Source organism: Talpa occidentalis, unplaced genomic scaffold, assembly GCF_014898055.3.
Source record: "Talpa occidentalis isolate TD23 unplaced genomic scaffold, MPIMG_talOcc4v2.1 talOcc4.9, whole genome shotgun sequence".
Lineage (NCBI taxonomy): Eukaryota > Metazoa > Chordata > Mammalia > Eulipotyphla > Talpidae > Talpa > Talpa occidentalis.
This window is the reverse complement of record NW_023605305.1, coordinates 2,227,577-2,250,004: the sequence shown is the minus strand read 5'-3', so window position 1 is coordinate 2,250,004 and position 22,428 is coordinate 2,227,577. Positions and strand designations below refer to the sequence as shown.

The window sequence follows — 22,428 nt, the reverse complement described above, 5'->3', positions numbered from 1 at the left end:
GGGAGCTGAGCCTGGGCGGCCCTCCTGGAGGTGAGGCCTCAGGCAAGACCCCGGCGCAGCCCACACCTGGCCGCAGGCACGGAGGACCTGGGGGAACTGTGCCTGGGCTCCTGATCCCGGACACTGAGCGGTGACGAAAGTTGTTCTAAGTCTCTACGTTTGTGCAAAGATTCTTTGCAGCGAAGAGAACGAACAGACCGTCGCCCCCGAGCACGGGCAGGCTGGGGGTCCGCAGCGGGGGCCGCACGGCCTGCAAGGCTAAGCGTTTACTGCCTGGCCCTTCCCGGGATGAGCCCGCGGGCCTTGTGGGCGGCCTCCGTCTCCTGCTCTCTGTAGGGGGAAAGGATGTCCTTTCACGGGCTCCACCCCCGCCCCAGGCCAAAGAGATCCTGACACCAGGGACGACAAGCCCCATCACGTCATCCCCACCCAAGGGAGGGTGCTGGGAACTGGGGGTGGAGTTAAGCAGCCAGGCTTGGGGTTGAACCAGAATTGTGGGCCTTGAGGGTCCTTGGTTTTTCGCCGGCTTTCAGCGGGGTATTGGGGTTCCCGCTCAGCGGAACTGGTAGGACGCAGTCACCAGTTCATCTCTCTTTTTCTCCCTGAGTTGTTCTTCATTTCCCCTTTTTGTGCGCAAACCCTTTATGACCCTTGTGTGAGCCTGCAGTTGTCTCATCATAAGTCCCTTTTAAGCGCGGATGAGGACCCACACAGGACGGCCCACTCCACACTGGGGTTGCCCTGTACCATCTCCAAGAGGGCAACCTTCCCCCCTGCCCCCCGGATCCCCCACACCTGCTCTCCCGCCCCCTCACTCTTGGTTTCACTACACAGGTGCACAGAAGCCGGCGCCCCAGGCCACCCGCCAGAGCAGCATCGTTACCCTGAGTGGCTCTGGGGGCTCCCTGGGGGACTGGCTGTGCACCCGCACCGCAGGGGCCAGCCTGAGCACCCCCACCCCAAGCAGGGTCCCCTGGAGCCATCTGCATGCCCCCACTGATGATTCCTCTGCTGTCCTATTTCTATTTTCCACTCACAGGACACATCCTTAAAAACGTCATCCTTTCTTCCCTCTCCCGTCAGTCCTCACTGCTCCGAAGCCACACTTTGACAAGGTCACTGTGACCTCCCTGTTGCCAAGCCTGACGGTGCCCCTCACATTGGGGGACAGCGGGCCACCCGCCACCTCGCTCCCCGAGGTCCTGCGCCTCTGGCGGCTGCGCCTCCGTCTGCCTGAGAAGGCCGCTCCTCTCCCTGCCTCGCGCCCCGCTGGCTGCCGGGTGCTTTTCTCCACTCTGGCCCTGGCACCTCGCTACACCGCAGGCCCCACGGTTTTATCACCAGCCCGCTTGCTCCCCGAACCCCACCGGCCAGTTGGTGTGTCTGCAGGGATGTGGGACGCTGTCTGTCTCCCCCAGAGCTCCTGATGGTGCCCCAGCCCTGCTTCCCAGGCGGACCCCGACGCATCTTCAGAAACATCCAGACCCCTCCCAAGGGTGCGCTCCACCATCTCCTCCGGTCGGGTGCCCTCGTGCATTTCCCCGGCGGGTCTCCTTCCATCGTTGCCCTTATAGTCTGCTGTACGGAGCCAGAGCGAACCTTCTAGAACATAAATCGGAGCACGGCATCCCTTTGCTGGCGCCTTTGCTTCCCATTCTAGCCAGAGTAAATGCCCAGGTCCCAGCGTGGCCTCAGGGCCCTGCCTCCTCCTGGAGAGCCCCTCCTCCCCGCGGCCCCTCACCCCGCCATCGCCTTCGTCCCCCAGGGCCTCCAGAACCCAGAGGCCGCCAACCTCAGGGCGCGTGCACCTGCACTTCCTTCCGCCCGAAGCTCTCTGAGCCCCGAGCTCTGCCCGGGCCCCTCACTCAGGTCTCCCTCTCATGGGGTCTTGTCCGAGTCTCCTCGAGCTGCAGCCCCGCCTTCCCCACACGCCGCCCCTGCGTGTCCTTTCTCCCCACCCTGCGCCTTCTCACCGCCCTCCTTCTCCCCCACCACCGACCGCGCCAGCCCGGGGGGCAGCGGGTGTGGTGTCCCCTGCTGTGTCCGGCACGTGGAGGCCACGCAGAGGCCTGACTCAGCCTGCTGCAGAGGGCTGGGCCGTGCGCACTGACTGCAAGTGGGCGCCCCGGTGCTGGGGTGGGGGAGCCGGGGACACCCGAGCATGTGGGACGGGCAGTCCTCTTTGGAGGGTGCAGTGCAGGCTCTGTTGGGGTGGGGTGCTCAGGGCTGCTGTGGGTGCGAGGACAGTAGGTGCCACCAGCTACACCTGAGGAAGTACCTGGGCTGGCACGGTGCCCTCCTCCCTGCCAGCTGCCCTCTGACGGCCGGGCTCCTGAGCCACCATGGGCCCTGGCGCCGCCGCTTCGGGAGGAAGGAGCCGCGGCCACAGCAGCGCCTACTCACACTTCAGGGGTACCTTGGCCGCCTCGCAGGGAGGAGGGGCCCCTGGGGTTCTGTCCCTGCTTTGCAGGCAGGACACAGAGCCACCTCCTGCAGCTGCAGCGGCTGCTGTCCAATCAGGCGCCTCCGCGTCGCCCCACCGCCAATCCCAGGGAGCCTGCGTCCCGGTCTCCAGGGAGCCGCTGGGCAGCGGAGCGAGGAGGCAGTGGGGGGGGTCCCCCTGAAGAGGCTTCGGAGTCTTTTGAGACACCCCATACTGGGCTCCAGGACGCTGAGGCTCCAGGGACGCTGGCAGCTGAGAGGGTGCTGCTGGGGTCGGGCTAGGAGTCCCCAGTCTGGGTTCCCCACCCCCACGGTGTCCCCCAGGTGTTCCACCTGGCCCGTGTGTGACCTTGAGCAAGCCGCCCCATATAAACTTGCAGGAGTAGCCAACAGTCCCACCAGGGCAACAAGGGGTGAGACAGGAAGCGCCTGGGCGGCGAGGAAAGCCCCTCCCTGGCAGGGAGCCCGACAGGCCACCTCCACCTCTGGGCCCTGCCGTCCCCGCTGACTATTTTGAAAAACTTTCAAACATCAGAAAAGACGTACAAAAATCAGATTGGTCACAAGCACCTGTGCACTCTTGTTCCCACTCACGGGGTGTCAGCTGCACACCCCGTTTGCAGGCCAGGCCCCCCAAGCCTTTTCAGTCCCCTCCCCCCTCTGCCGAAGCCTGCTCCTCTGGGCTGAGGACGTCGCTGGGCGTCCCCACAGGCCGTGAGCCCCCCAGGCGTCCACGCCGCGCCCCGATGCACAGCCTGTAGTCCCATGTCCTGAAATCGCTCTCACAGCTGAGAGAATACCAGAGCCACCCAAGACTCACAAATGGCTCTGGCTAGTCCCCGGCGGCCCCTGCCAAGACTGTACCCCATCCAGCACCCCACCAGCTCGCCCCGTTTTTCTTCTGTTGTTTCTCATGCCACTGAGACGTTGCTCTCTTAAAGGTCAGGCCGTTAGTCTTGCAGCTGGACCCACACTCCAGATTCGCGTGGGTCGTGTGACCGCAGCCTCCTGGGGAGGTGTCTGTCCGTCCAGCGAGGAGGCATCTTTGTCCACTGCGAAGTCGGGGCCCTCCCTTAGCTAAGGATCCGGGAGGGTGCTGGCAGGCTGTGTGGGGGTCTGTTCCCCGGCAACCTCACCCCGTGGGTGTTTTCTCCGTCCTCCATCACCCCAGGAGGGCCGACGGGTGTCTGGGTAGAGCAGACCGGCGGAAGCCGACGTAGATGGGAGAGGACACAGTGGCTGGTCCTGGGGTCTCCCACTGTTGCTGGGCGCAGCCCCCACTGAGGGCTCTTTCAGGGACTGGCTGAGGCGCCTTGGGCCCTCTGGACACTGGGCCTGGTACTCTCTGTGGGCAGCCGCCTGGGACCTGGTGTTAGGGCCTGGCCTGCAAGCACCTCCATTTCTCTGCGGGGGCTAAGAATGACTGTGCTTCTCCTGGGGTGCCCGAGTCGGCGCTTTGAGGGGCACTCACGACCCCTCCCTCTCTCAGGGCCCTTTAGCCTCAGCACTAAAGGTGGACGCCACAAAGACACAAAGAAAGTCCGACCTGAGCCTGTGCGTCCCGGATAGAGGCATCATGTCCGGGAGGTGCCTCCCGATGGGGCCTGGCAGGGGCCATGCTCGTCCCGGGTGTCCTGGTTGGCGGCCGGCGCTGACTGGCAAAGCTGGAGTTGGCGGGGGTGGGGGGGAGCGGGGAGAGGTGCGGGAGTCTCAGCCCCACTGCTCACCTCTCCACATCCGCGTCCTGAGCTACGTGACCCTGTGGCCGCCCCACGCACGTGTGCACACGCGTCAGTGGAGCGCGAGCAGTGTGGTGCCAGCTGCAGAGCTGTGCTGAGCCTCTGCCGTCCAGGGACCCATTGGTCAGGGCGCGGGCGTCCCCCACCAGCTCCGCCCCCGGGAGGGCTGGAGTCTGAACCTAGCACCCAGGAGCCCCCACTGCTTTGCTCCCAGGGAGGTTGCTGCAGTAGATCATCGCTTGGGAGTGGCTGGGGGCCAGCCTCGGCTACCAGGAGAGCGGGCCACGCCTGCCTCCTAACGCAGGGCTGGAGCACAGGAAAACCCCTTTATCTCGGAGTCCTGGAGTGGAAACCTCGCCTGAGCTGGCCACACGAGCCGCGAGCTGCTCCTAGGGCGGGCGTCTCCGGGTGACGCAAGGGGACCAGGGTCAGAGAGAGACCGGAGGGCCTGCTGGGGTTCAGATCTGGCCCTGGTTTCAGTGCTGCTCTTCCCTGGGCCACCTGACCTTGGGGCCTCCCACGTCCCACGCCTCAGGTCCTTGGTCCGTGAGATGGGCTGACGCGGCCGGGAGGGTGGGCACACGCAGGGTGCGCTGGGCTCCCGGATGCAGGCAGCTGGGACGGGGCCCCCAGGCCTGGCTGTGCTTCCAACGGAGCCGCCACCCCGAGCAGTGGCGCCATGTGCAGGAGGCCAATGAAGTCACCGGGATGTGGCCCTGAGGCGGCCTGCTCCGAGAGTGGACGGGCCTTCTAGGTCACTTTCTAGGGCCCCCAGGCTTGATAGAAAATCTGCGCTCCCCTTGTGACCCTCTCCTTTGCTGTCAGGAAGCTCCTCCTCTTCCCATCTTCCTGGAAGGCTGATGTCCTTTGAACTCGACCAGTCGTGTGTTTACCTGGCTAGCGTGCTGGGTGGTGTGTGCGCTTAGGCCTCTGTGCCTGCCTCCCCATTCTGGGTCAGCTGGGAGCTCAGAGGGCCCAGGAGGCCTGTCCTTAGGGGGCTGAGGTCTTAAGAATGACAACCCCAGGGGCGTCAGCCATTGCCCCGGTCAGGGATAGTAGCTTGGAGGGGCAGACGCTCCTTACACCGTTTTGGAGAGCTGGGAATCCAACTTGATGGTGGTCCTGGGAGTTGGCTGGGGCTGCAGCCTCATCTGAAGGCTCCTCCTCTTAGCTGCCCCGCGCGGGTGTGGACGAGCAGGGGCCTGGGGCTCTGAGCTCCTGGACCCTTGTGCCAAGGCAGCTGCTTCCCCGGGAGTGGGCTGCTGTGCCGTTGTGACCGAGGCGGAGATGTTTTACTCTCCTGAACGCAGAGACCAATCTTAATGCCGCGAGGGAAGGTAGGCGTGCCAGGGGCAGGGACACCGATGATGGCCATTCCCCACATTAATACACTCTGGTCCCGTGATCACTGGGATGGGGGTGCCTCCAGCGCTGGGAACGTTGTCTCTTTTGTCCCCCGATGTGTGCCTGGTGGCCGAGGCAGTGCCAGGCACGTGGTGGACGCTTTGTGAACGCTGTCTCAGGGTGGTGGTGGTGGGGAGACAGAGGACAGGCTCGTGCTGCCCGGGTGTGGTGGGCATCCAGGCCTCTTCCCGGAACCCAGGAGCACAAGGCTTGGCCTCGAGCTCCTGCCTCTTGAAAGGTAGCACTTGGCGTTGTGCTTTTCGCGCCCTGGAAATCCTTCCTGCCGAGGCCCTGAAGTGTCACTCTGACAATTATGTGGCACAAAACCACCACCTATTATGGGGCCAATGACTGCAGCTGTGGCAGTAATGGCACATCCCTGAAGTGACAGGAAGAGGTATAACTGCTCGAAACCACACAGAGCCGGAAGGCGCTTGCGTAACCCATGCTTCCTCCCGGAGCCCACGCCTAAGCCGGAGCCCACTCCTGAGGCGAGCCCTGGCCCGAGGGAGGGCCGCGCCTGAGTGCACTTGGGGTCTCTGTTCTGCTGCTGGGGTCACCTTGGGGCTAACAGAGGGGTGCCCCAGGATGCCCCGGGAGGAGAGCTACCCCGATCCCCAACAGCAGGTCTTGCTCAAGTCCAGAGGGGGTAGAAGGAAAACAGCAGAAATGTAGCCAGAGGCTGGGGTCGCGGCCAGGACCCCCTGCTCTTTGCCTAGAGAATGGGTCTCTCCTCCCAGCTCCTGAGGTCTGGGCCAAGGGACCGCCAGTGGAGAGCGAGCTGACCAGTGTGGACGCCACGTGGTCAGGCAACAGCGGAGGCGTCCAGACCAAGCCACAGGCCCATGAGCAAGGCCACGGGACAGCGCGTGCGTCCACGCAGCGGGTCTATTTTTAAAAAGATCACAGATGAAGTTTTCATGTTTCAAAGCAGCGTTCCAATGCCTCCCCACCTCCGCCATTACAAAGAGCAGGTCGGTCCAGCACAGAGCCCAGGTCCAGGCGGCCACAGCTAATTTATGCCACATTTAAAAATCGTGGTAAGAAAACATTCAACTTTCCCAAACAAAGGAGCTGTGCCTTCCCCCACCCTGCAGGCGGCCTCCCCCACCCATACCCGTTTCTCAGGGGCCTGGGGGCCGAGCGCCTGGGGGCCGAGCGCCTTCCCACGGAAGGGTCACAGCTGTGCTCAGCACAGCGGTGACGGGGTCGCGGGGCTCAGCAGCCAGGGTCTCGGGGATGGAGGCTCAGACCAAGGAGGTGGGGGCGCCTTTGGTGGCGGCTCCACCAGCCCCTGTGTCCTCCTGGCTGGAAGGGCGGGTTCTTGGTCCTCACCTGGTGACTGGGCTGAGGGGCCTCTGTGCCTGGCAGACAGTGTGAGCTGCAGGCCTCAGGGCAGGGCAGGGCTCGGGACGCAAACCCCTGCCTGCTCCAGGGCCTCCAAGACGGGTCCTGAGCCAAATCCATCCACTCAGCAACCGTGTTTCGGGGCGGCACTACCGCCCGTCCCACCCGGGGAATCTCAAACTCCCCCCTCCCCCTCCTCGTCACGGCCACACCCTGCCCCGATATCCTTCCCCGGGCCCAGGCGGGAGACCAGGGCGAGGCACGACCAAGCAGCGCTGGGCTGTTCCCCGCTGGAGGAAGCCCCGGGAGCCGGCCCCTCTCCCCTGGTGAGGCCCTCGAGGGCTGCAGGTTGGCTCCTGCCGCGTCCCCGCCGGCACTCAGCCGGGGAGAGGGAGGCCACTCGCCATGTTCTGAAGCAGAACCCTCGCTCCTTCGTTCCGTGAGCCACTTTCCACTCAGAGACGGGAAATCCTAGGTGGGGGCCTGGTGACACCCCTGGAGGTGCCAAGGGACCCCCGTGGCTCCCACCTCGCTGCCACGGGGAGGAAAGCAGCAGCCAGCAGGCCTGGGGTGCCGTGTGGAGTCAGGCATGCCCGGAGCCGGCCACCCCAGCACTCCCGGGTCACGGCCATGGCAGGGGCTGCATGGAGGCTCTGCCGGGTCCAGGAGAGGCAGCTCCCATCGGCTGCACCCACGGTGCAGGGCAAGGGCCCAGGGTGCTGCTGGCCCCCATCGCCCTGACTGGCCAGGAGCTGGTGCCCCCCAAGCTCCAAACCCCCAACCCCCCCGTACCTGCTCCTGAGTCAGGACGGCCGGAGACAAGGCCATTTTGGGGGTAGGTGAAGCTGGCGGCCCCGAGTGGCACGGAGCGGTGTGCCCAGATCCCCCAAACTTCCTGAAAGCACAGCAGGCTCATGCCCTCCCAGGCAGGCCGGGCCCTTCCGCAGGGGAGGGGACAGAGGTGCGGTCCAGGGCGGGGCCCCACGCCTCCGCCCTCGCCTCCGCCTCCTTGATGGCTCCTGACTGCTGCTCTGATGGGGTCAGGGGTGGGGAGCTGGCGAGGCTGGGAGTTGTGCGGCTGACTCCAAGGCCCAGTCCGCGGAGAAGCCCCGACCTGGACGGGCTCTGCTGTACCCAGTGCCTGTCCCAGCCTCGGGTCGGGGCGTAGCAGGTGCAAACAGCAAGTGGAACACCTGGGGGTGGGGAGCTGGGGGGCAGGCGAGGTCCCCCTCTTTGGAGAAGTTTTTTCCTCCCTTAAAACCACTTCCTGCTCACCCGGGGCCCATGCGGGGGACCTTCCTTCCCCACCTCTCGCCTGTGCTGTCTGCAGCCTCGGGGAGTGGGGTGGACACCCTCTTCCCCAGGGGTGGGAGGCAGCCAGTCTGTCCAGTGCACGGGACTGGGGGCTGCAGTGGGTCCTCGGCGGGGTTACGGTACAGACAGGGCAGCGGGGGAGAAAGGGAAGAGAAGAGAGAAGTGGGCAGTTCCAGGGCGTCGAGTACCTCACAGCCGACTGAGGAAACCGAGGGCTGAGATGACCAGGAGGGAGCAGAGGATGAAGAGCGCACACAGACGAAAGTGACCACTCGGAGAGTGGGGACCCTCCCGGCAGGAGAGCACCCGCCCCCCCAGGCAGGCGAGGCCCTGGGAAACTGCGCGGCACCAGGAGCCTGCCCCAGAGACTCGGCTCCAGAGTGGGGTTCCCCCGGCACCTTCACACTCTGGAGCCGCCTCAGGCCTGGAGGGCGCTGCACGCGCTGCTCCCACGGGTCTCGGGCAGCAGGGAGGGGTCCATTCCAGGGCCGAGCCTGCTCCCGGGGCCGCCTGGTCTGCGTCTCTCCAGGGAGCGCCACTTCTTTAAAAAAAAGTTACTTTGGCCCAGGAGGGCAGGAGATGCCCAGGGCTGGAGGCGTCCGTGGGGGTCAAGCCGGGCCAGGGAACGCGCCGAGAGCCACGGCCGTCCGGCCTGACCCCTTGCTGTGTCCTTTTCCTGCTGGGCTGCCGGACACGGCGGGTCCTGGACGGCGTTCCCGATGGAAGGGGCAGGCTCCTTGGCACGTTCTTCCTCGGGGACGGGCTGGCTGCCCACACGGCCTCCTTCCTCAGGAGGGACCCAGCTGCGTCTCAGGCAGGGGAGGGGGCCGGCGTGGGCGCCCAGGCCGCCGCCACGGGGGTCTTGCTGGGAACCCCCAGAAGTTCTCTGGCTGAGCAGTCCCAGACGGCGCGGCATGTCTGAAGGAGAGGCGCCAGGGAGCCTGCCTCTCCGTAACCCGCATTCCTCGGGGCCGGGACTCTTGGGACCTGCGCGCCCAGAGGAGCAGGAGGGCTGGGTGGGCAGCGACCAGCCTGGGACCCCGCGGGGCCCTGCACTGCTCCCTCTGGGGGCTCTCTGCTGACTACGCCCGGCGGCGAGTGAAAAGACGAAAAAGGTCCTCTGTGATGATCGAAGCCCGCGTCCCGGGCCTCGATCGCTCTGCTCCTGCGAGGGAACCAACCCGGCCTCCTGGTCTCCCGGGCGCGGGGGGACGCCCAGCACCGCCGCCGGCTGTGACGTCAGTGGAGGTTGCTTCTGTCGCGAGCCGCACGGGGTTTCTGACGCGCAGGTACATGGTCTGGGCCGCTGTCTGGCAGCAGGCCTCACGGGCCGGCCGGGAACAGGCGGCGGGGGACACGGAAGCTGAGTCAGTGTGACGGGGCAGCAGCTGGGGCTCGAGGGTGCGGCTTGGCTGCCCCTCAGGGGCGTCTTCCAGACATCAAGCCCGGGTCGCCTCCACCGCCCTGCAGTTCGCCGGACCCCTTCTGGAGACGGGAGGCTCCAGACCAAGCGCGGGGCTCTGGGCGGCCGGTGGCCGGGGCCTCCCTTGTCGCTCGGGACGAGTCGCGGCCATGGCCCTCACCTGCGTGTGATGGTTCAGCACTTTTCACCCTCTCCCCGTTTTTGGCAGAAAAACAAGATTTCACAGCACGCGGAATTCCTAACATTCACATTTCGGTGTCCACAGACGACGTCTTGCTGGCATGGCCTCAGGGTGGCCCGTGTCCTCTGATCTGGGCACGAGAAGCACTTGTCACCCGCCGACACGCCGGCCCTTGGTGCTGGGCTCTGCGCTGGGGGGCTGGGCCCGCTGGGGGGTCACTGTGTCAGGAGGGCGCCTCAAGTGCCAGACGACACCGCTGGGTCCCGCTGCCCGCCCGCCGGGGCCTGGGGAGGCGGCCGCGGGCCTCTGCGCCTGCTGTTACTCGCGAGTAACTGCCGTGTCTCTGACGGCAGCCCTGAGCCTGCTCCGGGGTAAACACGCCAGCGCCCCAGCTGGCCGCGGGACACTGCCGCCGCCTCTGAAGCGAACTATTTTTGGCGGCTCTTTTGCCTCATTTATTTTTGATTTGAGTTGCTCATACAGATTGTTTGTTCCTTCTCGCAACTGCGCTGACATGAAGTCAGCGCTGTGGTGTTGCTGCCTCGTGATTAGCGCCATGAGCTGCGGTGCCCGGGCGGCCGTCGGGGTGGCCGCTCTGCCAGACGCCCTGGCCCGGCCAGCCCCGGGGGAGGGCTGGGTCCGCAGAGTGTGCACCAGGCTGGCCTTTGGAGAGCTGGGGGCAGGGACACGGGGGCCGCCTCAGTGCCGTGGGTGGAGGAGGCCCGAGGTGCCCGCAGGCGGGGACAGGTCAGAGCTGGTGGTGACTGAGGGCAGTGTGTGGAGGGCTGGGCTGGGGGGCTCCCGTGCACCCCTGCACTGAATCCTCACCCCGAACCACAGATGACAGCAAGGAGACGGGCTCAGCGTGGCTCCGTGGGCTGGGCCACAACTGTCTGGTGAGCGGTGGCCCGGGCGGTGCCTTCTCCAAGCCAGTCCTTTGTGCCACCAGCAGAGCTGGGACAGCCAGAGGCCTCCTCTGTGCTTTCCAAGACTGGGGGGCAGGCAGAGGCAGGAGCAGGGGTCTCGGCAGGAGCTGATGCCAGGAGTCAGGTGTGAGGGGGCGGCCTGTGCCCACAGGGAGGGGGGGCGACCGGGCTGGCGGAGCAGGAGGTGAGGATGCAGGGGGATGTGTGCTGTCTGAGGAAGAAGGGGGTGCTCTGGAGAGGTTACCGGTTCCAAGATCGGTGGCGTAGCAGGTTGGGGGACCCTGGAGCTGGACAGTGGCCAGATCCAGTCTGAGGTGCTGCCGGACCTCCAGGGGGCGTCCCCTCCCTGCGCGCTGGCTGGAGACTTCGGGTCCTGCCACCGGGCCTGTGCAGGGAAGCCTCGGCCTGGGGTGCTCTCGTTGTATGTCCACACTCAACCGTCGCCGCTGCAGAGGCTGTCCTCCCGCCCTCTCCAGGGTGTCCTGTCCATGTCCTCAGCGCCTGCTTCCCGCGGGACACACACGCCAACTGTAGCGGCTGTTTGCCCACGAGCCCCGCGGCCGGATGGGCCTGGTCGGGTGTGAGGGGTGTGGCCTGCGCCCCGACAGGTGGCCCTCTCAGGAGCCGGGAGCCTTGGAAGGGGCTGAGCAGGGCACCGAGCCGGTGCTCCCCAGGAGAGGGTGGTCCTGCCGCCTCCGCGCTGCCCCCGGGGGTTGCACTGGGGGTGGGCGGCCCCCCAGGCTCAGGATCTCAGACTATGGCCCGAGCTTCAGTCTTCACCTGGGGTCCCCACCAGGACCATGCCCGATTCACGGGCGGCTCAGAGCCGAGCACCCCACGGGGACGCACGCAGGAGCTGCACACGTGTGCACATGCGACAGGCCCTGCCCTTCCTCTTCCCTATCGCCTGCATGTCCCCTCCCCCCACCAGCACCACCCCCCGTCCCATCACCCTCGTCCCATCACCCCGTCTCATCCCCTGTCTCATCCCCCCGTCCCATCACCCCCCCGTCCCATCACCCCCCCCCCCCCGTCCCATCACCCCCCGTCCCATCACCCCCGTCCCATCACCCCATCCCATCCCATTTTCACCTCCACCATCTGCATCTCCCCCACCCCCCACTCTCCTCCGTCACCTCCGCCTCTCGCGTCTCCTCCACTCCCGGCTGACCCTCCTCCTTCAAGCTCTCCTGCTTTTGGCATTGCGTGGTTGCCCCCCCACCCCGGGGCCCTCCCGAGCAATCTGCCCCTCTCTGAGCTTCGGTTCTCTCTGCCATTCCCATGGCGCTGCCCACAGCCGCCCTCGCCGGAGCTGGGTGCGACTCAGGGCGGCCTATGAGCTCCCCCACCGGGCCGGGATGCTCCTCCCTGCACCGCGGTGTCCACCTGCCACTGGAGTCCTGTTCCCATTTCTCTGTCCCCCATGCTGTTCCTAGAGCCCTCGGGGCGGGGCCGGGCACGGGGCTTGGCCAGCAGAGGCCTCCGCAGGGTCTCCCGCCTGGCCTCCCACACACCCGGCCTCGGGCACGCCTGCCGCTTCCTCCCCCCACACCCGTGCCCCTGCCAGCCCCGCCTGCTGCCGCTGCCCTCGAGGTGCTGCTGCCTCTTCCCCTCTGCCGGGACGCCGCCAGCCGCAGGAGTCTGGCAGGGGCTGCTTCCTGACACCACTCGCCGCCGAAACCCCAGTGGGTGGCCGCGGGGAGGGCTGGCGCCTTCCCTCCTGCCTCCTCTGCCACCCGCGCTTTCCAGCAGGCTGCCTAGTGTCACGCAGCCGAGACGCAGAGCGGGGCCGGCCTGCCGAGTGGGCGGCCAGCTCAGCACTCCTTGCCCGGGCTCCCACGGCAGGTCTGGGGCGGACGCGCCCCGCGGCTTCTGGCTTAAAGCGCTGACACTGGATGACTCCACCCCGGGGCCACCGAGACCAGACGCAGCCAGGGGGTCTCCCGGCCTCCCCCATCTCTCACATTCACAGAGCAGGGGCGCGGAGGGGCCCGCAGGTGCCCTGGACACGGAACCACCCTCCTTGGTGTCCCGCCTGCACCCCGGGGCGGCGACCGGAGTGGGGCAGGGGCAAGCGCCCCAGTCCCCAGAGAACTGGCGGCGACTTATCCTGGGGTCCCTCGGGCGTGGGGCTACCCGGGATGGGTGCCTTAGATCTATTTCCATCCACTTTTTCCAGTTGCTTTTGAGTTATGACAAGTGACGCTGGATTTTGCTGTACAGGGACTGCGAGTTTCATTTCAAAATAATCTTATTGATGGAAAAGTTTAACCGACTAAAATAAAAACACCGACTCAGAAATAGAACTGGTGTGTGTGCACGTGACCCGGGCCGCAGGGTGAGAGTGAGAGCCTGGATGTGGAAACACTCGCCAGAGATGGGGAGGTGAGACAGAGACAGAGAGAGACAGAGACAGAGCCGAGTTCCACCCTGACAGCCTCAGGGCCACTCGGCCACTGACCCAGAAATCCCAGGGAAACTGGGGGCTCCCAGCTGAGCCCCTGAGGCAAAAGGGGTTGTGAGGTTGTCATGTGGCTCCTGCTCGCCTTGGGGACTCACCTCGCATCCCCTGGCTCCCCGTGACAGGAGGCTTAGCAGGAGGATCAGGGGAGAACAGAACCTGGGAGACGCACCTCAGGCCAGGCCTGGGAGAAGCTGTGATGGCTCGGGGGGAGCTCAATTCTCGGATGCACCCCCTAAGTGCACACACACGTGCACACACACAGCACAGCACAAACACCCACAATGCACACATGCACACACCCAAAATGCACATGTGCGCACACAGGCGTAAGGCCAATACATACACACACACACCCCCCAAACACATGCACACACCCACAATGCACACATCACACACGTACACACAATGCACACACCCACAAGGGCCCACTCACGCCCCCAGCACTGAGCCAGCGCAGGCCAGACGCTCCCCCAGCAGTAGGTGGTACCAAGGGCCTCACAGCCCCGAGGCGTCCCAGGCCACCCGGGCAGCGCCTCCTGCCCCAACAGCAGATGCTCGCGGCGCAGGTAGGGACCAGGCTCTGGGCCTGGGGGTGGCGGCCAGAACTGCCAGCTCAGTCATCCCGGGCTGGGACTCTCTGCAGCAAGAACGTGTGTCCTGCTGGGCACGTTTCAAACACACCCATGGGTGCCCCAAGGGCACTGGGGTGAAGTGCCCTCAGGGCCTGGCCCTGCAGACTCCTGCCTCCAGCTCCACGGGCCTCTCCCGTAGCTCCCTGCTGGGCAGCTCTCCCAGGCCACCCGGAGCCCCCAGGGGCAGCCCCTTGGCAGCACTCACGGAGGCGGGGTGACACAGCCTGCAATCACTGAGTGGGTGGCAGTGGACAGAGTTCTCGGGCCTGGCACACAGACGCCCCCGCCCCAACTTTTGTTTCCTAGTCTGTTGCCGGTCTTCCCACACCAGGGCAGTTCCCAGCCCTCCAGGGCAGGCCGGCTGGCCCCGTCCTTCTCAGGGGTTCTTAGGCATTGCAGGGAGCTCAGTCCCTGGGGCACCTGGGTCAACCCTGGGGAGCCAGTCTGGGTCAGGGCAGCCGGGGGAACGAGGCTCACTGCCTGCCCGGGGGGCGCTATCTCGGGAAGCCCAAGTTCCGCCCTTCAGGCCAGTGGCCACCCCCAGGACTCCCAGGGAGGGGTCCCGGCAAGGTTGCGCTGTCTGGCCCCTGCACTCACCAGCTCCCTTGGGGGCGGCCATGCAATCCCAGGGGCTTCCAGGCAGCACCGCAGGCCACGCCGAGCAAGGGCCCCGCAGCCGCCGCCCGCAGCCTCCACAGCCCCTCCCGGCCGCGCGGCAGCCGCAGTGAGTGACGAGCGACCGGCCGAGCTGACCAGCCGAGCAGCAGAGACTGTCGCGTCCACCTTCAGCAGCAATCAATGAGCGGGGACGCGGGGGGCGGCGCGAGGACACACTCCCGGCGTCCCCTGCATGTAGAGGCACCGGGACAGTGTCCGCGGGGGGCTGGTGCACCCCGCCCCGCTGGGGCACCCAGGCGAGAGGGTGAAGAAACCGGAGTCCCCCCGCAGGCACGCTGCAATCTTTTCAGCCGAGCCGGAGCCAAGGAGGGGAGAGCACCGGGGCGGGCGGGGGAGACGGCCCCAGCGCCGGCGGCTGACGGCTGCGGAACGCCTGACTCAGCAGCGGCGCAGCTGACTCGGAGGGGCAGAGGCACCGGCTCCGGGGGAAGATGTGCCGGGGTTCAAGGATGGGAGAGGAGGGAGAGGCGGGCTCCCTGGCGTTTCCAGGACGAGCGATTTCAGAGACAGTCTCCGCCCCGGGCGGCCACCGTGGTGTCCTTGGTGCCACCCGGCAGTCCTTGGACGTGGCCCTCACCCAGATGTGGCGGTGGGCTCTCCCTCTGCAGAGCCCTGGATGGACCCGCAGCCGGGGAAGGGGTGAGAGGCCCGTGACCCTGCGGGCACCCTGCGTGGGGAGTGGTGGTTTCCATTCTGCAGGGGAGACGCCAGTTTCTGCAGCAACACAAAAGGGGGCGGTCATGTGGGGGTGGGGCTGCCCACTCCTGGCCAGACCTGTGCGGGGACACTGTGGTCATAGGGTCCAGGTGGACCGGGCCGACCTCCTGTGCTCAGCACAGTCCCCGGACCCTGGACCGCATAGGGCTGGGGTCGACACTGACCCCAGGAGCCCACGTGGGTTTCATGCGTGCGGGGCTGGATCCTTGCACTTTAGGCAGGTTTCAATAGGTGACCACCCTGTAGGAGACCCCCTTTTAGGTGGCCACCTTGGAAGAAGAGGTGAGGACAGACCCGGCACCATGTGCGAGGAACCGGAGCCCGTGAGGATGCAGGCCGGCAGCAGTGACCCAGCTGCTCTTGGACCCGAGGACTCCCACTTTCCAGGGCACCCAGAACCGCGACCCTCAAATGCCCGTCCTGGGGCCCCCTAAAGTCTGGAGCACAAACCAGCCCCTCCCTGCTCACCTGTGCCCTGCCAGGCGAGCTTTGGCTCCCCACAGCCGCCCCCGGAGGTGAACCCACCACCGGAGCCTCTGAATATGCTGGCAGGTGTGACTGCTGGTTTTCTATCGAAGGAGTGGACAAAGCCCAGCTGCACCCCATGTCTGGCACTCCAGCCTCCCATAGCCCCCCGAAACTGTAACACAATGTGCAGCCCACGGCAAGGGGAAAAAGATTCATCAGACCAGAATAAAAGGTGCGGACGCTTCCGGAAGGGGCGGCGGTGGTGGAGATCCATCATCACGGGTCAAATTTGTTCCCCCCCAGAGACACACCAGAGCCCGCATTCCCGGTACCGGGACCACGGCCCTGGCGCTCATGGAACTGCGGCTGTAATTAGGTGAAGGCTCCTGTGATGAGGGCACTCCGGGTCTGGCGGGCCCCAGAGCCCAGGCAGGCATCGCGTAGGAAGAGAGACACAGAGAAGGCATGTCTTGACGGAGCCAGGGACCCCCCCGCAGCGCCCCAAAGCCAGGAGAGGGCCCGGAGTGAATTCTCCAGTCAGATCCTGCGGAGGGGAACGCCTCCCCCCTTGGTTGGGCGGAGCACAAGGGTAGGGCAACCCAGGTTGGGGCAGCCCCAGTACGAATGCAGCCACCTCGCTTTTAAAACCCTCGAACCCAGCAGGTGCACAGGAAGCAGAGAAAGGCGCTCTCGGGGGAAGAGACTCTTTGCAGGGGCCTGGACCCCCATGTCCAGCCCTGACTCAATCCCCTACCTGGGGGGCCTTGCTGTGGCTCCTCCCGCATCAGCATCCTCCTGGGCTCCTCCCTGCTCCCCAGGGGACGGTGAGGATCAGTAACAAATGGCTTCACGGGGGGGTGGCGTCACGTGCACCACGCACCGGGCATGAAAGATGAATGCCTCGCCGTGCAGCTACAGCACCCGGAAAACCCGAGAGCCGGCTCCGCCCGCGGACGCTGAGGGCGTGGCTGAATGAAAAGATGCAAGAGGAAGAGCCCGGGCTCTGCCCTCGGCGGTCACGTCATCCAGAAAAAGTATCTTTCCGTGAAAGCCCCCATGGGGAGGTCGCCATGGGGATCCCGGGCCTGACCTTGCTGTGCTGGGCACCTGGCGTGACCCTCCCGGGTCCGTGGCCAGTGGCGAGAGGGGATGAGCCGAGACGCGTCCGCTCGGTCACGCACTGGACCGGGAAGCGCGAGCGACGCTAAGTCCCCCAGGAGGACGTGCGTGAGTCACAGAAACAGCCCAACGTGAGCGGTCAGCCCTGGTGACCGCCCCTGCTTGAAGGGGCTCGCGCCGTCACGTCCACTGGGGAAGCGGGAGTGCCCCGATTTGCTGGCAGAGGGAGAGCACACAGGCGGGTGAGGGGGGTCCCTCCTGCCACAGACTCACTTGCTGGCGAGGAGCCTACGTGCGGGCTGCAGGGAGACTCTGGGGGCAGGTGGGGCCCTGCAGGAAGCTCTGCCGGCACCCATCCGGAGCGAGGGGGGTGAGCCAGCGCCCAGCCCCGGGCGTCTCCCCATCCAGGTGAGCCTGGCCCAGGAGCGAGGCCGAGGCCAGCATCTGCCTGGCGGACGAGGTGGTCTTGGGCGTAGCTCTGTCCTCTGCTGCTGTGCGTCCCTGGGCAAGAGCCAGCGCCTGTTCTCACCTGAGAGCACGGGTGAGCGCAGCACGTGCCCCCGGGTGGTCGAGGACAGAGAGCGGGAGCAGATCTGCGACACACGGCAGCCGCTGATACGAACAGTGAGGGTGACAGTGATCGCTGTCCCCTCCTCCTCGCCACCACCACCACCGGCATCACCACCACCGGCATCACCACTGTCATCTTCGTCACCATCCACCACCACCATCGCCACCACCATCACCATCATCACCACCACCATCGCCACCACCAAATGAAGTGCCTGATTCCTTCCTGCAGGGGAAGGCTTTCAGCTGCCCAGCCTTCCCCGGGAAGCCCTCATCTCCCCTGGGAATCTGCTCATGGGACCTTGGCCTCTGCCTGCCCCCTGGGGATACTCCAAATGGACGCCCTGGGATGGTTTCTGCAGTGAGAGGAATGATCTCGCGTAACGGAGCACTGGGCTGTGCAAGTGTGAGTGTCGCCTGTGGCCAGGCGCTGACAGTGTGGTCCGTCCTGGGGTGGAGGGGCTGCAGGGTGGAGCCTCTCGGTCAGGTGCCAGGTGGCGGGGGGCTCGTGGCCACTCAGGCTGTTGCCACCCCCGGACCACAGCCTCAGCGAGCAGGCTTGGTGCACCGGGCTGGGTCTCAGAGGCAGGTGCCTCCGCCTCACTGCCACTCTGGCTGGGCCCCAGCCCTGGAGGCCGAGGCTGCCTCGCGCTCCCTGGGACACTGCCTGTTGCTCAGGATGTGGCGGGACTGTGCCCAGGGGAGGCCGTGGGCACCCCGGGGAGGGCCCCTGGTGGGGAGCGTCTGTGGCCAGCCCAGAGGAGAGGGATGAGGGAACCCACTCTAGGGAGGCACTGGTCTACCCTCAGGGAGTCCAGGCTCAGCTTCAGCTTCACACTCAAAGCTCGTGAGGCGGCGGGCACATCACAACCCCCCTCCTCCAGGCAGGACCTCTGGAGTTCCCAGGGGAGCAGTAGACAAGGGAGCAGGAGAACAGCCTGGACCAGGGCGGCTGAGGTCAGATGGATGACTTCATCCGAGCCGAGCTTCAGGAAGAACTGTGGACTCATCAGAAAGGTACATTTACGTCTCTCTGAGTCCTGGCCACGCACCCCTGAGGGGCGGGGAGGTGGTCAGCCACCTGGCGCGGGGAGACGACTGGCCTCCGAGCACCCGGGGCCCAGGGAAGCCTGCCAGTCAGAGGGTCGGGCGAGTGCAGCCTGAATAGGGGGGATGCCTTTTGCATTTCTTGGGGGGCCTGCCGCTTGCACTGACAAAATTCACCAAGACACACAGGGAAACGAGGGTCTCCCCAGAGGGCTGAGCACCGGCTGTCTGGCCTGGGAGGGAGGAGGCCTGGGGCCCGTCCGAAGGGGCAGGGGGGGTTCCGTAGTGTTTGGTTTCTGTTGGGGGTTCCCTTCTCGGATGGGCTGGAGCCAGGGCAGCCCCCCTGTGCGTGGGGCGGGTCCTATACCCCTTCCCAGACATGTGGAGGGGGGCTCCGAGCTGAGGCCGGGCTCACGCGCGGGCCCCTGGCTGAGAGGGGGCTCAGAGGTGGCGAGACGACCTGCCTTTCCTCACGGGCACGAGGCCTGGAGGGGCTGGGCAAGGGCAGCAGCCGCCACCTTGGCGGGGCCCGCTGGATGCTGGGGGGGCGCTCGGGAGCCAACATGGCCCCACCGTGACCCCAAATCTGCCAAGAGCGACTCCTCCCCGAGCCTCAGTTTTCCTCTCCCTGAAACGAGGAGGCTGGAGGATGGGGCGACATGAGCAAGGGGCCCCTTGGGCAGGAGGCCCCGGACCCCAGGCGAGTGGAGGAAGCGCCAGGTCAGTCCCAGTGCCGCCTGCTTGGGGCTGCTTTAGAGACCCGGGTGCCGCTGATCCCTGTCCCTGGGCCAGGCCCCCCCCCACCCCAGCCTGGGACCTCCGCTCGCAGGGTGCGGGGTGGGGGTGCCCGGCTGCAGCTGCTGTCCCTGCCGCCCCCGCTCCTGCTGCTCGCACAGGCTGGTCCCGGGGACCCGCATGGCGTACTGTGGGCCCAGCCAGGCCCTCGGCACCCAGACAACCCAGCAGGTGGCTGGGCGCCTCCAGCAGCTCCCGCGTTGCCATGGTTACCCGCCTCGGGAGGGGGGAGAACCCTCTCCCCCACATACCTTCCCGTGGCACCCCAGTGGGCTTTGCCAGAACCTTCTGCCACGGGTGCGGCAGGGAGCGCGGCGGGCACACGGCTGGTGTGTTGGAGTGGGGATGGCAGCGGGGCCTGTGGAGGGAGCCACAGCCTCGGGCAGCACCGGGCCTCACAGGGCTGTGCCCGCAGCGCTGGACGGACGACGCAGCTCAGAGCAGAGGGGCGGGAGGCGTCTTCTGAACACGAGCCGCTGCCAAGAAGCCCCCCACCCGCAGGTGCCCTGCGCCTCACACCCAGCTCCTCCTGCTGGGGCCGCCTTGCCCCTCCTCCCCTGCCGCCCAGCACTCCCGTGGCCAGGCCTGGCCCGGCTTTGCCTTCTCCTTTCCTGACCGTGCACAGTGGACACCACCTGGGGTGCCTCTGGGCCTGCAGACACTGTCATGGCTCCTGGGGACCCCTTGTCTCCTCCCCGCCGGCTCTGGGCCCTGAGGCCATCGGCCGGTCCGCGCCCCTCCTTCTTGGGTCGGCCAAGGGTCCAACGACATCCCGGCCGCGGCCCACAAGCCGGTGGGGAGGGGCGTCCCTGAGGTGTAGCCGCAGCCCCACGAGCAACGGCGGGCCCGGGCCGAGTGGTCATCGGGACAGGCCCGTGTGTGGGGACGGGGCTCAGGTCCGTGGGAGCTGCCCTGCCCTGCGGCCCCCCGAGCCGACCTTCAGGATGAAGAAGGAGGGGCCCTCCCATGGCCCCCTGTCCTGTCCTGGTGTCGCCAGACACGTGCTGCTCTCAGGGGCGGTGTCCGCAGTGGTGCTGGCCGCTCTGGTGGGGTCAAAGGGCACGTGCTTCAGCGGGGGCAGGGTGGCTTCTCGCGGGGCCTGCGAGCTCCGCTCCAGGCATGACGCGTCCTTGCAGGAGCAGGGACAGGGCAGGCGCCAGGCCTCCAGCCTCGTCTGGACAGCAGGGCTGAGGTTGTGGGAGCGGCTCTGGCACCAAGTTCAGATCCTGGTGCGGCTCCTCCGCCCTCCCTGACTCAGGACGCCGCTCGCCTTTGGCCAGCTCCCGGGCACAGGGCAGCTACTGCTGGTGGACACTGGCCGACCGGAGTAGGGCACGGGCACCGCACCTGCCCCACCACTGGGCGGTGGCTCTGCGGCCCGGCCCCTCCTGGGTGGTCAGCGCCACCCTCAGACTTGGCCCAGCAGACCCAGGGTGCCCAGCAGCAGGCGGGGTCGGGTGGGGGCACCTGAAGCTGCAGCCACCTGCCCCCCCAACCTCCTCCCGGACTCATGTTTCATTTTTTTGCATCCTTCCCATTGGCTTTTGTTTATTTCAACTGTTTATTGGCTGACTGCACGCTGTGTTTTAGGGGTTACTCTGCGCCCACCCAAAGCACCAACAATCTCCCATCGTCCCTGGGGCCCCTCCCATCCGTCCGTCTGTCTGTCCTGATCACCCTCTCCCCTCTCAGCTCCCACACCCGGCTGCCCCTGGGCTCCTGCTCAGCCGTCACTCCTGCTCTCCTGGTTCGGGGCTGGCCTTGTCTGCTGCCGGGGTGGCGGGGAGCCCCTGCTTGGACCCCAAGCCCTGCCCTCTCAGGGACAGCACCCGCAGGGCGCAGGCCGGGTCCTGGGGCCAGGCCCAGTGAGTTGCTGCCCGCATTTGCCTACTCGGTGACCTCCACATGCCCCCCGGGCCTGAGTCACTGTCCAGGCCCCCCGCTCTCCCTCTGGGGCACTGTCCGCCCAGGGCCTCCCCAGACAATCCTCTCGGCTTTGCTCGCACCACTCAGAGGTCTGGGTCAGAGGCCACCCCCAACCTCGCCCCCGTGCAGGGCTGCTCTGCTCCTGGCCTGTGGCTTCCCCGTCCTGGCTCTTGTCCCCTGGAGGAGGAGGTGGCCACTCTTGTCACTGGTCCTTTAAAGGCCTCGTGTGGGATCAGTGTGGACAGGTTTTAACCTGGGTTTAAATTCTAACTTGCCCTTGGTGCACGGAGCTGTACTCCGGTGGTCTCCACGCTGCAGGCATCCCTCGCCAACCCGTCGAGAGGGCGCGGGGAGCACGCTGTCACCGCAGAGCACTTGGGAGGACAAGGCTCCCAGGCACAGTCTAGCACCTTCTGCCCTGGGCTGCATCTGGCCGCTTGTGGAGCACAGGGTCAGGTCTGCTCTGAAGGAAGAGGGTCGGCCCACGGAGACGAGGCAGTGAAGGAGGTGGGTGGCTCTGGGGCTCCGGGAGCCCACAACCGCCGCGTGCTGGGGTGCCCCAGGCCTTGACGCCACGTTCTTATTGCACCAGCCCAGACACAGGAGGCATGAGGATGCAGCGTCGGCCATGGCTGGCCACGGAGGGCCCTGCGGACCAGGCCCAGGGGCCCAAGAGGCCGCTTTGGGAATCGGGCCCGGCAGGGGCTGGCTGCTGGTCTGCCTTTGGACCTCAGCAGGCATCTGGGGACACGGCCCGGCTTTCACAGGGATGACGGCTCTCACCCGCTTGGCAGCCTGGGCACAAGATCAAGACCAAGTCGGGCTGGAGGTGCCCGAACTGGGCTCGAGATCAGGGTGGGGAAGGGGCCCGGACAGGGTCTGCAGCATGGGAGAGGCCAAGGAGGGAGCCCCACCCACCCTTTGTTTCCCCAGCACCTGTCCCCTGCACCCTGTCAAGACAGCCAGTGCTACAAGGGCCGGGATGCGGCACGGGGGGTTGGCTCTACAACGAGGGACGCGCACCACACACACCATGGCACACGACATACTACACACATGTATACACTCCACACACACTCCACACCACACACTCCACCACATACACATACACATACACCACGCCACACACATCACACCAAACACACACACCCCCATCACACCCGCCACACCGCAGCTCTCTTGGTTAAGTGAGTGGCCATTTGGTGGAGCAGGGAGTGGCCGGCTGAGGTCCCTGAG

General features: G+C 66.3%; 1 protein-coding gene across 3 annotated transcripts in view; it reads right to left on the bottom strand.

The window, feature by feature from the left end:
• Positions 1-22,428, bottom strand: part of KCNAB2 (potassium voltage-gated channel subfamily A regulatory beta subunit 2) — a 64,949-nt gene that overhangs the window by 39,358 nt on the left and 3,163 nt on the right. For 2 of the 3 annotated variants that reach the window (XM_037499101.2, XM_037499102.2), the window contains exon 1: positions 7,725-7,824. The exons of the other annotated variant lie outside the window; for it this stretch is intronic. The gene's annotated coding sequence lies outside the window, so the exon portion shown is untranslated. Of the gene's footprint in view, positions 1-7,724; positions 7,825-22,428 lie in introns of those variants that run through there. 3 annotated transcript variants of the gene reach the window in all.